The following is a 14,121-nucleotide window of genomic DNA, read 5'->3' as shown; positions in this document are numbered from 1 at the left end:
CATACCCAAGAGGAGTTATCGTGGTAAGTGCATGTTAATCATAGGAAAGGAATACCAGAAAAGAGAACTCCCAAAGCACAGAATTCTTTTTTTTAAAGATAACATATATATTGAATAAAGTTTTCAAAAATACAAAATATAGATCCACCAAAAGGATATAAAACAGATCACGAGGGACTATTTCAATGGTCAATAATATAGTTTAGATTGACACACACAATTACAACGAAGGGTAAAATGACCCGTAAAAATCAACATTATCTTTGGTTACAACAAGGGATAAAAACCCCGAGAATTACAACTGTTTTTTAGGTATAACCAAGGGGTAAATGCCCCGTGTATTACACATATCTTGACTCGTACAAATTCGAGTGAAAAGGTTAAACCTGAGCAAATCAATGTTCTTGTTTACATACAAGCTCCCATAAGAGGGCCATTTGATGAACCGGAATAAGATAGTTAAAAAAACAATTGGCAGTAGTTTTAATTGAAGAGAGGTTTACAATACCAAAAAGGGAGTACTTTACAAGATACTACCACAATACCCCAGTTTCGTGTTTCAGCTTAGACCATATAGGAAAACACATGAACATCGAGGCTACCTAGTGTAGATAGATCATAAAAGGGTTAGCAGACCGCGATACACCATCTCAAATAACAAAGGTAAACAAAAGAACAAAATAATAAAGGAAGGGAAAGGCAAAAGGAGGGCAATGAGGCGAAGAAAGAAGAAAAATCAGGAGGGATAAGGAGACAGGGTACTGATCAGGCCGCGAAGCTCCCACATCACATGAATGGAAGGCAAAGTTCACACATCACACATGCGAGTCCAGTCCACATTCTCGATTCACTTTTCTATCTCAAGTTCGGAGTTAGAATTTTACCAGAGTGACAATTTCGTAATGCCCTTAAAAAAGGACTAAAGTTCGGATTCCAATTAACAAGCCGAAGAAAAAGGCAAAATAGAATGAATGTTCATATGAGAAGAAATATGAAGTCTGCTCACCCAGTACGTTGAACGCAGAAATTTTAAAACCAGTATGTACACGGCCCAGCCGCGCACACTTCCAGAGCTTCCACTGCCTATCACAACATTTGATCCACAACTGAACATCGAACAAGCACACGCAGCTCGTATATATACGGAACCATGGTCGCCGTAGAACATGCGAGAAGCGATGACGTCACAGGGCCTCGCGTGGAGCGAAGAAACAGTCCAGACAGTCAAGTGGCAGGCATGAAGGCAGACAGTTCGTGTCGCGAAACGATGCGTTGGGTTTGAGCATAGAAGAAAAATAAGGTAAGCGATTTGAACACGTTACAACTTCACTGCCATCATTTTACCCCTCCCATTCAATACCACTGTTCGGGATTTCAACATAAATATTTCCTTTGAAGTTGAGAGAACTTTCAAAATATTCCCTCTGTCTGATGATATAGGGTATAGAATGAGTTCATCTGATTTACATAAGTCACTATTCTTTTCTCTCTCACTGTAAAATTCTTCATTACAGTAAAAAAATTAACAAATGAATCAAAAATGGGCTTCAGGTCCACAAAGTTATCAAAATGCGTCGACAATTCGTCTTTTAAATGTTGAATATCTTCAGTATATCCACTCACGTTTTCTCCTTCACGAACCGAACGTAAGTCTGGGAAGTGTGCTATATCATCTCAACTGCATTTTCCATCGTACGAGTTCTCTCTTGAAAGTCCCAAATGTCTTAAATATTTCTCGAATTAGGTTATCACTACGTTGCAACGATAGTTGAAGGTGTTGAGTGACTTGTGATATCGGAAAGAAATATTAAATTTGAAGCCCAGCCAGGCACGTTGTCTTTTATCTCCCCTTCGTTTCCAAAATTACTTTAAGTACTTCTCTCTAGTTTTAAGATCGCTACCCGTCTGAGCCATCGGAACTCGGAATGATGTGTTACAAAGGCGTACTCCCCATCCACAGATACAATGAATTCCTTGAACTGATGATGATTTAGACACTGAAACCGAAGAAGTTCAGTGTGGACGACAGCACCCATCAAATATCCAATTTTCGCCTCATTCGTACAAAGTGCTTCATCATGGTATATAGGACAATCCACGAACGTGGTGTCAAAAGTATCTATTTAGGCTTTTAAAATATATTAAAGCCATTTAGTTGACCTCACCTGTTAGTTGCTCCGTCTGTGGTCACGGAGAATAATCAATTCCACTGTGAACCTCGTTTCCAAAATTAGCTCTACCTGTGCTATTTGAGAGTCACAACTCCTAATAACTCCTCAGGTACAGGACATCCGTTAGCTATCCCGTGAACATAAAGAAATCTCATTTCCTTACGTCGGTGGACTCGTCTAAGTCAAACTAACATGTAACAAGCTTTTCGCACTTCTCTATAAGCTGCAGTTGTACATCCTAGTCCCATATCAGTGACGCACCGTTGAGGAGAGAGTGTGAGGACAAAATTGTTCAACTTCTTACGGATCCTTCTTCTGTGTGAAGACTCATGACATACCCTTTCTTTTCGAAGCGTACTATACTTGAAATGCTATTGTGAAGTATACACTTTTCACACCACCGCACAGTGGGCTAGGAATCCTATCTTTCTGGACAAAAGTCGTTTTGGGAAGGTAATTGAAGCAATATTTTACCCTAAGCACTTCGTCTACCACTGTCTGAACTACACTAGCATGAGCTTATTTTGACTCTCACTGTCATAAATGAAGATAAAATGAATACCGAAGTTGCGAAGCGTCAGCCGCTTCCGATAGCGCGCCTCTTGATGCGTTAGTTGACAACGAACTCTCTTCGTGACAACACGATGAAGAAGAAACGCATTAGTTTAATCTTGGTATTAGGTTGTCACAATGGGTAAACACTTATATTTTTAATGTCTATAATAACTATAGGAATTATATTCGTTGAGATATTCAGTCAAATGTGGCCAATGAAAAAATAATGACCACTCTCAAATTCAATAAATTCCCGCAGTCTTATAAAAAATTATTGAGAATTCTGCCCCATTCATGACTACAACCTATTGCCTATAGTGTCTTCATTTTCCATCCTTAAAATGTTGCGCTCATTTGGGTCTTTTTGATAAATATAATATTATTTACAGAACTAACTCCACAGGTGCGGCGGTGTTCTGTGAAAAGACGGGAACTCTTTGAGGAGGTAGTTGTATTAGCGTTTCTACTGAAGCATTATATGATTTTTTTAGTTCACAAATAATATGAACTGAATAACGCGTCTAAGAACGTTTTAAGGACAATTAAAAATCTAAGTCCTTTTAAGTGTAATTTGGTATAAAATGGAAGCATTGCTGTAGAAAAAAGGATAGTTTCCTTACGAAATGCTGTGCATGTCTAGACGGAGAAGTACAATTATTTAATAAAGACGAGGAACTTGCAACGGAGGAATGTGATCCTTCAAGAATGGAAAGAACCAGGAAGCTCTTTACTGAAAGTGGATATAAAACAAAACGCAGACATATCCAGCCTTTAGTAGAAGGGAAATCTCAGAACTTGTATTGGCTGCGGAGCATCAGTTAGGTCCACTGGTAAAAGAGATGCTGCAGGGATTCTTAAGGATGTTGTGGAATGATCACTGCAAAGGGCTACGAGGTATGAGAGAGCTTCCCATGCGTTATAGCGCAGAAGAAGCCTTAGGATTTATGATAGACAATGCGTTTTCAGAGAGACAGTATGTCAACATACGAGTTGGGGCAAAAGCAAAGAATGGTGACATTTATCCAACCTATAGTGTTGTAAGAGAAACGAAGCTGAAGTGACACCCTCCAAAGGCAACTCTCAAGATGACAGAGATCTCTACTGAAGTAACTCTCTAAGACTCTTCTAGGCCACATAATTCATCGATGTTAAAAATGTATTAAAGGCAATGATACGGTACAAATAGTGTTCAAGTGAGGCTGTGACGGAAGTAGTAATCAAAGTGTTTAACAACAAAAATTCCAGCCGAAAAATACAGAGTTAAGTGGCCCTGATATATTTCTCATCTCGTTGACGCCTTTGCAGTTACATTCCATTTCAAATAGGGACAAAAGTAATAGGGTTATATGGCAAAATCCTCGTCCTTCCTCTCCACGATTTTGTCCTCCAATCAAGATCCAGTACGAAAAGGAGACATGAGATATGTGTAAGAGATAAGTTCATTGTATTGGGGAACAAATAACATCTTTGGTTCCCACTAAAGTTGTTACTGAATTACCGACTGTGTTATGACCATGGTTGATGGTCAAGTCTGCAATTCTTTGAGTGAAAAGCCAGCATAAAGATGTTATATTTGTGGAGATACACCTAAAATCATGATCTATATTCTGTTAATATCAGAAAGAGATATGTCAGCCATTTTGCATTTGGCCTTTCACCCCTGAATACAAACATTAGATTTTTTTCTGCATATTGCCTACCGACTTAATGTAAAAGCATGGCAGATTAGGGTAGATTTTCAGGCTATTAGCTCACAGCAGTTTGTGTTTAAACTTCCGGTAACTGTACAGGTCAATTTTTGCGTAGAATTAATTATATAATATGTATATTATAATGTATATTATATATAGTATACATCCTACAGTATTTAGGATAGTATGTATAACAGTGCTAGTACATGTCTAACAATAAAATGTCAAACATTTAACATTCCAGATAAAAAAAAAGACTTTTTTTCAGCTAGATATCGATGGCTTTATTTATTTATTTATTTATTTATTTATTTATTTATTTATTTATTTATTTATTTATTTATTTATTTATTTATGCTAGTTGCTTTACGTCGCACCGACACAGGTCTTACAGTGACGATGGGACAGGAAAGGGATAGGAGTGGGAAGGAAGTGGCCGTGGCCTTATTTAAGGTACAGCCCCAGCTTTCGCCTGGTGTGAAAATGGGAAACTACGGAAAACCGTATTCAGGGCTGCCGATAGTAGGGTTCGAACCTACTATCTCCCGAATACTGGATACTGGCCACACTTAAGCGACTGCAGCTTTCGACCTCGGTGGCTTTATTTTAAATCCTCGTATGTCCCAATGCTCCTCCTATCCATTATATTCCTTAAGACTGCTCACGCCTCCCAGCCGCATATTTATATGCAGTCCATAAGAATAATTTTCGTTGTTTCATTTTCGTATGGAAATGTGTAAAGAAAAACGGACCTTACCATACTGTATTGTAGGGATTGTTTGCACGGCGAATTTACGCACTCCTACAGTATAATATATTTAAGGTTCATTTTGCTTTACACGTTAGCATAGGAAAATGAACTCAACAAAAATTGTTCTCGTGGAGTGCATATAAATGTGTGGCTGGGTATAAGAGCACAGGGGCATACGAGGTTTTAAAAGAAAGCCAACGATATGGTTCCTGGCCCACTGCGCACCGCAAGAGCTGAGCAAATGGGAAGTAGTAAAAGGGAGAGATAGACTGACCTGTGCTACTCGTGTATTTGGGGAACGCTGTTTAGAGGGCTTTACCATGTTCAACTCCTGAAAGAAGAATGACGAATCTGTTTCTTTCCGAGACCCGTAATTGAAATTACACTGTGAAGCATACACGTTTAATATCACCGCAAGCGCTGAGCAAATGTGAGGTAGTGAAGGGAGGGATAGACAGACCTGTGCTGCTTGCCCACGCCGGTTACGCTGTTGAGAGGGCTCTACAATATCCAATCCAAAATATATTCGCCTTGCTCTATGAGTATATTGTTTACATGAATACAATTTACATATTCCGAAGTGAATACAAGGATTAAATCTTGGGACATCCTACTACTCTATTCTGTGCATTTAATGGGCCTCGAAGTTCTTGGACAATACTGGTCAGTACGGAATGTCCAGCTAAATATACGGGAATAAAACCCCCACCGTCTGTGTTTCACCCAACGCTCTCCATGGTGGCTTGTGAAGCAAACTGTAGCAATTTTACGGACGAGTTTTCAGCACAAAAACTTTAAGAGAACCTGAATCAGAAACGTGTGGAATTCGAATCCACTGATGAGGATCCTATAATGAGATATTTTCAACCATGTGACATGTCTTCTTCGAGTTTAGTTGACTTGACTTGTGGAATCTCCAGGACTTCCTCTACATCAGTGGTGTTACTACAGAAGTTGTGACAATGTACGAGATGTATCGAAGGCTATCCCGCAAACATGTACACATTTAGAGATCAGTCGAATTTTACGAACAGTTACGAAATATATACTAGTTTCAGTTCTACATATAAGGATAATCCTACCCTGAAAATTACTGAATTCGAAATCGTACGCCCAGAGAACGCATAGATATTCCAACATGAGCAGAGTATTTAATCCTTCCTTTAGTTGGCATTGAGAATAATATCAGATTCCTAATGAAGGCAATTCAAAGTGATCTCTTGTTTAGGCGGTTCCACATTCTTTCCGAATCCGATTACCGGTACTTAAGCGTTACAACTATCATGTACATACTGAGAGTTGGTAATGCATTGCGCATTCTTCTCACTAAACACATCATTGGCAAGCTAATGCCCGATGGCTAAAATTCTACTTTGAAACTATAACCCTAGTAACAGTAAACTTGTCCTCCTTGGGACCTCTGTCCAAGAAATCTTCCCAGGTATGTTGAATTAAACTTTCTTTCATAATACTGTACTTTCTTCCGCACGGTCTGACCACATCAATCTCACAAAGGACTAGCGACTGATGTTTGATTAGAGTTCCCTTCCAAGTGCCAATATGTCTCATTTTCTAACAATTTTACCGAATATCTAATATTAGAATGATTAATATATAACCAAAGAGATAAAACTATAAGTCGTAATATATTCCCCCTTCCGTCACTTCTACCAGTCGCTTTATTTCAACACATCGATTCAACATTTTGTCCTTACACATTCACAGTCGACATTACTATTCATACACGTAACGAAACACAGCAATCTCTTCTTGATCCAAGAGTTCATTTTCCGTTTCCATTCTTTACCTACTACTATGTTGCATCCCCGCCCTCCCTCCAACTTAGTTACGCCCATATACTAAAGTATCCTCACTACCATCCACTCGAAGCTAATATATATGTACGCGAACAGAATGTAAAGAGTTTATAGAAAAAGTTCAAGGGTAATTAGTATTGCAAATTGAATGGACTACGTTGCATAACACTATTAAAAACAGATGAAGCAGATTCATCGCATTCATCAAATTTCTGTAAGAGGCTCAAAATGCATCCAGTAATATATAAGATAATTTCCTATTCATACTTTTATTTCACGTTTCTATTATTGTGAGTGTCCATACAGGAGTTTTTTCTATTTGTTTTACGTCGCACCGACACAGATAGGTCTTATGGCGACGATGGGATAGAGAGGCCTAGGAATAGGAAGGAAACACCGTGGCCTTAATTAAGGTACAGCCCCAGCATTTGCCTGGTGTGAAAATGGGAAACCACGGAAAACCATCTTCAGGGATGCGGACAGTGGGGTTCGAACCCATTATCTCGCGAATACTGGATACTGGCCGCACTTAAGCGACTGCAACTATCGAGCTCGGTATATACAGGAGTTTTGTATAAGGTAAGTCTACATTGATACAATTTTTCATTTACCTGTTACCTACGGAGGTATTAAAGGTGTTAAATCATACATTCTTACAAAGTGTATTTATGAATGCAGTACAAAGGACACCTATCTCTCAGAAGAAAGTGAAGGAATCTGTATTTCAACAGCTATCTCATGTTTCATACGTAGCGCGAATAGAACAGGGCAGTCCCCATCTGGAAAATGAATCACGTTTGAAAACATTATATCGATGGCTTTCTTTAAAAACCTCGTAAGTCCGAATACTCTTCCTATCCATTATATTCCTTAAGACTGGTCACGCCTCCCAGTTCCATATTTATATGCAACCCAAAGGAATAATTTTCGTTATGGTCATTTTCCTCTGCCCATTTGTAAAGGAAAATGAACCTTAAAAACATTATACTGTAGGAGTGTATAAATTTGCCATGCAATCAACATCCCTACAATTCGGTACGTTGAGGTCCATTTTCCTTTAGACAGTTGCAAAGGAAAATGAACACAGCAAAAATTATTCTGATGGACTGCATACAAATATATGACCGAGAGGCGTGGCCAGTCGTAAGGGATATAATAGGTAGGAAGAACATTTGGACATACGAGGTTTTAAAAGAAAGCCATCGACATTTTCTCTAGAAGTATTTGTCCGATTTTAAAAATAGTGACGGTGTTGGATTTGTAATATTTTTAGGTTTAAGGCTGTGTATAGAGAACAATGTAGTTATTTTCAATAAAACAAAGTTAGTACCATTATATCAGAAGATATTGACGCCATGAAAAAGTACAAATTCCGAAAATGTGCCTTTTCGTACCATTAATGAAAGTGAAAATTGAATGTCAATATCTTAACCGTTCACGAGTTATTCGAGGTGGAAAACTTAGCTCAATAACCATATATTTTTTTTACGTATTTACTGTAAGTGGCTGCGTAGTATACATCATCCCTGTTTATTCGCATTATAATGACTGATTTAATCAGTGAATTAGATTATTTATCTGGGGATCATGTTAATTATTTATTTCACGATATTGTGTCCAGAAAACTAATTTTAGGCCACAAAGTGATTTTTCACTGGAGCTCTGGACTTCGCTTACCAGATTATACGTCCACACATGCATGTAACTATCGGAAATATCGAAAACACTCACTGAATGTGTGTTTATCATGATGGCTTCAATATAAACATTTACTATAGTTTAATCACTCACTAAGTTTTTCATAACAGCAGGATTTTATATCTAGGCTGTTCCAGACTTCTGCCGCAATGTTCTTCACCGTGTAGACTGCTAGTCTAACATGATTATGGAGTAAATGTCGTTGCTTTTGTTAGACATTTCACCTTTGGTAGAAACCCACTAGAAGAACATAACATCCATGAAGGCATGAGGTCACATTTGAAAAGAATGTTCGATCACCTATATTATATTAATTTCCTGTTTTAAATCAATACATTTTAAGTGATCCAACCATCCACTAAAACTGTACGAGGAAGACATAAAGGATTAAACAAAGGTAAAAGTGACAAACTTAGAATAATGCGCAATTACAGAGAGAGAAACAACTGAAGCTAAAACGATACTCTTGGAGAGAGAGATGAACTGAGTGAAGTTATGTGATGGGAAAGAGAGAATATTATTCTAATTTTGCATACTTCTATGTCTCACATGAGAATGATACCAGAAGATGCGGAGGAAATGTGGCAAGCTAAGTTAATCGTATGGGACGAGGCAAGCAGTACACATATACGTAGATTTCAAAGTACAACTTCCGTCTACAACGACTCACGGTTTGTAAGGACATACTATAATACCTGTTCTGATTACATTCAAATGCCGTACATGTAACATGGAAGGTGTAACTTTCATTCATAAAATTTATTAGCGGTCTATTTAGATTTTCGAATTACAGTGGAACGTCAATATCTCGAATCAACGCGGGAGCTAAATTTTATGTCGACTAATTGAAATTTTGAGATATAGAGAATACCATTTTTGTGCATATATAGCCTAGCGCATAATTGAATCATATGTACATGTATCTTATACTGAATACAGCATTTTTTACAGTATTTAAAAATGTACTAATAAACTCGTATTTTATGCCAGCGCTTAATATGAACGTTATTAAAGTAACTTTTCAGAAGACAGAATACAGTAGTGAAACAAGAAAACTCCATTAATATTTTTGGAAAAAAAATCCTTAGTCTCGTCTGTGTTTTACTGTTAACCTTATTTTTTTCCACAGACTTCTTAACAACATTTAGTGCTGTGAGAAATATTGTCATTTATATTCGACTGACTCCGTATGTAGGTTCGAAACCACGCAGCCAAGATTCGTAAATGGAGTTTGTCATCTACGACCTCCGGAGTTGGTTCCGTACGTGACTGGTAATTAATTCACACCCGAAAAACAACGAGGCTTCACCGATTTTCCGATCACTGAAAGTTTGTTTTTAGGTTCCCGTCATATAAGCTCCCAGCATCACTGCAACCTTTTCTTTATTTGTTAACTGTCCCTCACAAACTACAAATGCTCTATTGCACTCCCAATGCTGTACAAAATTCGAGTTACAGAGTATATTTTGCTTCACGGCAGGAAACGCTTGCTTCGAGAAATTGAGAAATTTGTGGAAGCAAATTTCGAGTAACAGAGAAATAAACACACTTGAAGAATAGGAGAAACGGCCGGGAAATGTAAGGTATTTCGAGATAATGAAAATTCGAGTGATGTAGGTTCGAGATATTGAGGTTCGACTGTACTTTTTTTACATACATACATATCTTTATTACCCACCCTAGTGTACACCATCGGCTTACAGGTAATAACGACAGACAGAGCGAAAAAACCCAACAATAGGCACTACATCTCTCCTAAAACTACTTAACTAAATTATCTACCTCTACATCTACTCAGTGTCCTCCCACACGTACGCGGATAGCCAGCATACGTGCAGGAAGCCACCGCTCTACAAACTACCCTAATCCTCTACCCCTACCTACCACCTAAAATAATTTAGTAGACTGGTCGCTGCGTCAGGCCTGGTATGGAATACATGCCCACCTACCCGTTGACAGCAGCCACCAGCCTTGCCACGTGAGATCTGATCTGACACTGTATTCCTTCCCTACCATGTTTGACAAGCCAGCTTGGCGGAAACTAGGCCCAACACGTGACCTGTCACACACTTCCGGAATGTACGTCACACGTACTCCCTTCCATTGTCAGCTCACTACCTTCCCTCTACTTTTACTTCCCGCGCAGACATGCTTTAAGTCAAACTTCTTTGGGATAGGTCCTCTTCCCTGGATACGTCATCCTATCCTCACTCGTACTGTTCCCACTCACTACATCTCACCTCATTAAACTTAAGACTTAAACATCAACTAACAACCATTTAACATCCCTCAACAGCGCACCTAAAACAATTTAACACTTTTTTCCACACCTAACTTGCACACACACAAACAGTTTCCATTACAAGTCCGATAGTTCACTCAGTCTTCTCAATCTACGGCACCACAGCTACACACATCGGCCTCTTTCATAATTTCCATACTGCCAACATTTTCTCCTTAACTACAGTCCCAGTTAATCTACCTAAATTACTATCACATCACATTCTGTATCCTTCCTCCTCACACAAATACACTTGAACAATCAATCTTTGTCTTTTTTTCACACCTCATTTACACAAAAACAGACATATCTCCATCCCAAGTCCATTACTTCACTCCGTCTTCTCACTACTTTTTTTAGCGTCCACCTAAGCGTCATTTAAACCGTCCACGAAAAGCTTAAATGATATAGCAACTTAAAAATTTACACTACCCTCAGAGTCTAATCAACCTCACCTTTTCTCAACTCCAACCTATTTTTAGGCTTTCCCTTATTACCAACTATGCTCATAAACACATGTACTCTCGTATTCCTCAAGTCATGAATCTACTACATCCTCCCATCCTACTACACCTAGATCTACTTCCCAACTACTTGCCCCGGGCGGATCACCTTTCCAAAAGGCAAGGTGCTCTCCCGCTTCCCCTAAGACTACAGCCCCCTCTTCTGATATCATGGTCACCCTGATACCCTTCCTGCATCCGCTCAGGGCGGATATCCATTCTTCTGAGCAAAATATCTTTCCCCTTCCTCCCTCAGCACGCACCGCATTATCTGCACAACCCCTGTTATTCCCTCAGTTTCTTTATAAATCTAGCTCTGGCCACATTTAAGAATTTCGCTTTATTCGTTTCTTTTTCCCACTTTCTACATAACCAAGACGTCATCTTATAGCTTCCCCTACCATATCCAGCTCCTTCTTACTTAGTAGTTTAATCATTATCTCCTCCAAAGCTCGGCATTGATTGAAAATATGTAGGTCCTCCAACCTCGTCACATAGCACACATCTCTCACTATTCTCACCTACTGATCCCCTGTTCCTCGGAACTCCCAATATCCACCAATACAAACCTCTCTTATCCCTTCAACTCTCAAACTCCGTTTTCGGGTTTATTACTTCCACCAATTTATTTAATACTGATAAAGAGACTCTCTCTCTCTCTCTACATTCCCCTATTAAGCTCTGTCTTTCAATATCTAGTAGTCTTCCCTTTATCCTTTCCCATAACCATTTATTCCTACCTCCGCCCCCCCCCCTTATACCACCAATCCAATCTGTTGTAACCATTTTTTGCACTTATTCACCCAGTAACCTTCATTCGTCATACCTTTCTGAAAAATTCCTACAATATAATCCAATACTTGAACACCCTATTAGCTATTTCAACCTCCATCGATTCTTTACAGACTAATCTGGTACCGGCATTGGCTGTAGAGTTCGGGAGGCCCATCATGATCTTACTAAATTTCGCCACCACCTGATTTAGTTCACCCCCTTTCCTCCTCCATTCCCCATACTTCCACCCCAAATAGCATTTTGCCCAATATCAGTGATTTAAACACCGTATCCTGGATGTTATATTTAACATCTGGAAAATTCTTTTCTAATACCCCCACTGCCGTAAGCGCTCCTCTTCCTTTAAATTTGGCCCTCTTACACTGATTTTTCCAAGAACAATTCTTACTAATTATTACTTCTAGATACTCAATTTTTCTCCCTGGTTTAATTTCTTCCTGATCCTAGCCTCCAGACTTCCTTATTATTTCTCCCATCCCTTTCCCTACGCACCATTATCCGAGTCTTTCCACTTCCTAGTATACTCAACCACCTTGTCCAACACTTTTTGCAACCCACTTGCTTTCGAAGCCAAAACCAATGGGTCATCCGCGAATAGCAACCCCGGAGCCTCCATTTTCCCTATCCAAGCGCATTGCCATGCGTCTCCTCCATGAGCCTCTAAATATTATTTATAAATAATATAGGGGATAGCTTACACCCCTGTCTCACCCCGCTCTTCGATTCAAAACATTTACTCATCATTCCATACTGCAATTTAATCATCACAAACACTTCCTCATAGATTGTTTCGATTGCCACCCTCATTTTCTTCGACATTCCAACCTCCCTTAATCTCAAAAATAGCGCATCTCGACTGACCGTATCGAAGGCTTTATCTAAGTTGATCGCTGCTACATATAATTTACGCCCTGCTATCCCCACATACTTTGTAATCAAAGTGTCCAGAATCCAAACATTATCGACTGTATTCCTTCCTTTCCTAAATCCACTTTGGAACTCTCATATCCTACCGTACTGTTCCGCCCAATTTGTTATCCTATTCGCCATATTCCCTGTGTACACCTTCGACAACGCGTCTAGGAGTGTAATTCCTCTATAGTTGTTAGGATCGCTACTAGCTCCTTTATTTTTATAAACAGGGAATAATACCCCCTCCTTCCATTCCCTCGTAAATTTCCCCTTTTCCAGCAACCTATTAAAGAATGCCACATTCCCCCTCAACATCGGTTCATTTGGCCCCACCTCCTTCCATACACTATTGGAAATACCGTTCACACCTCCTGCAGCCTTAGGTCTAGCATTTTTAATACTCTAATTACCTCCTGCCTTGTTATCTCCCCATCCAATATTGGAATTACTACTTCCAAGTCCCTTCCTAGATATGATTTGTCTATTTCTCTACCCAATTTCCCCTCCCCTCCTAAAAGCCTTTTAAAATGCTTAACCCACTCGTTTTCTCCTATTTTACCCCACTTCCCCACGGTTTCGTTCTTCTAATCTTGTTTATTGACTCCCACATCCTCTCAAATTTCTTCTATCTACAATATCTATTTATTTTGTCAGCTTCCGCATCCTTCCATCCTCTTTTCTTCTCATTCAATACCTCGTTATATTCCCTTCTCAATTTACAATATTAATTCTTTTTTTTTTTTTGCTTTCCCTCCTTCCTAAACACCGCTAGGTCTCTCATTACAACCTCACGTTTTCTCCTGCAGTCTTCATCAAACAATCCATTCATTTTGTGCTTTTTCCCTCTACTCTTCCCCTCATTTTCTTCGCCATCCTCGATACAGGGATTTCTATTAATTTTATCACACTATCCATATCATTCCATTCTGCCGCCCTTTCAATTCCTA

The sequence above is a fragment of the Anabrus simplex genome, chromosome 1 (assembly GCF_040414725.1).
Source record: "Anabrus simplex isolate iqAnaSimp1 chromosome 1, ASM4041472v1, whole genome shotgun sequence".
In the NCBI taxonomy this organism is placed as follows: domain Eukaryota; kingdom Metazoa; phylum Arthropoda; class Insecta; order Orthoptera; family Tettigoniidae; genus Anabrus; species Anabrus simplex.
This window is presented reverse-complemented; position numbering follows the sequence as displayed.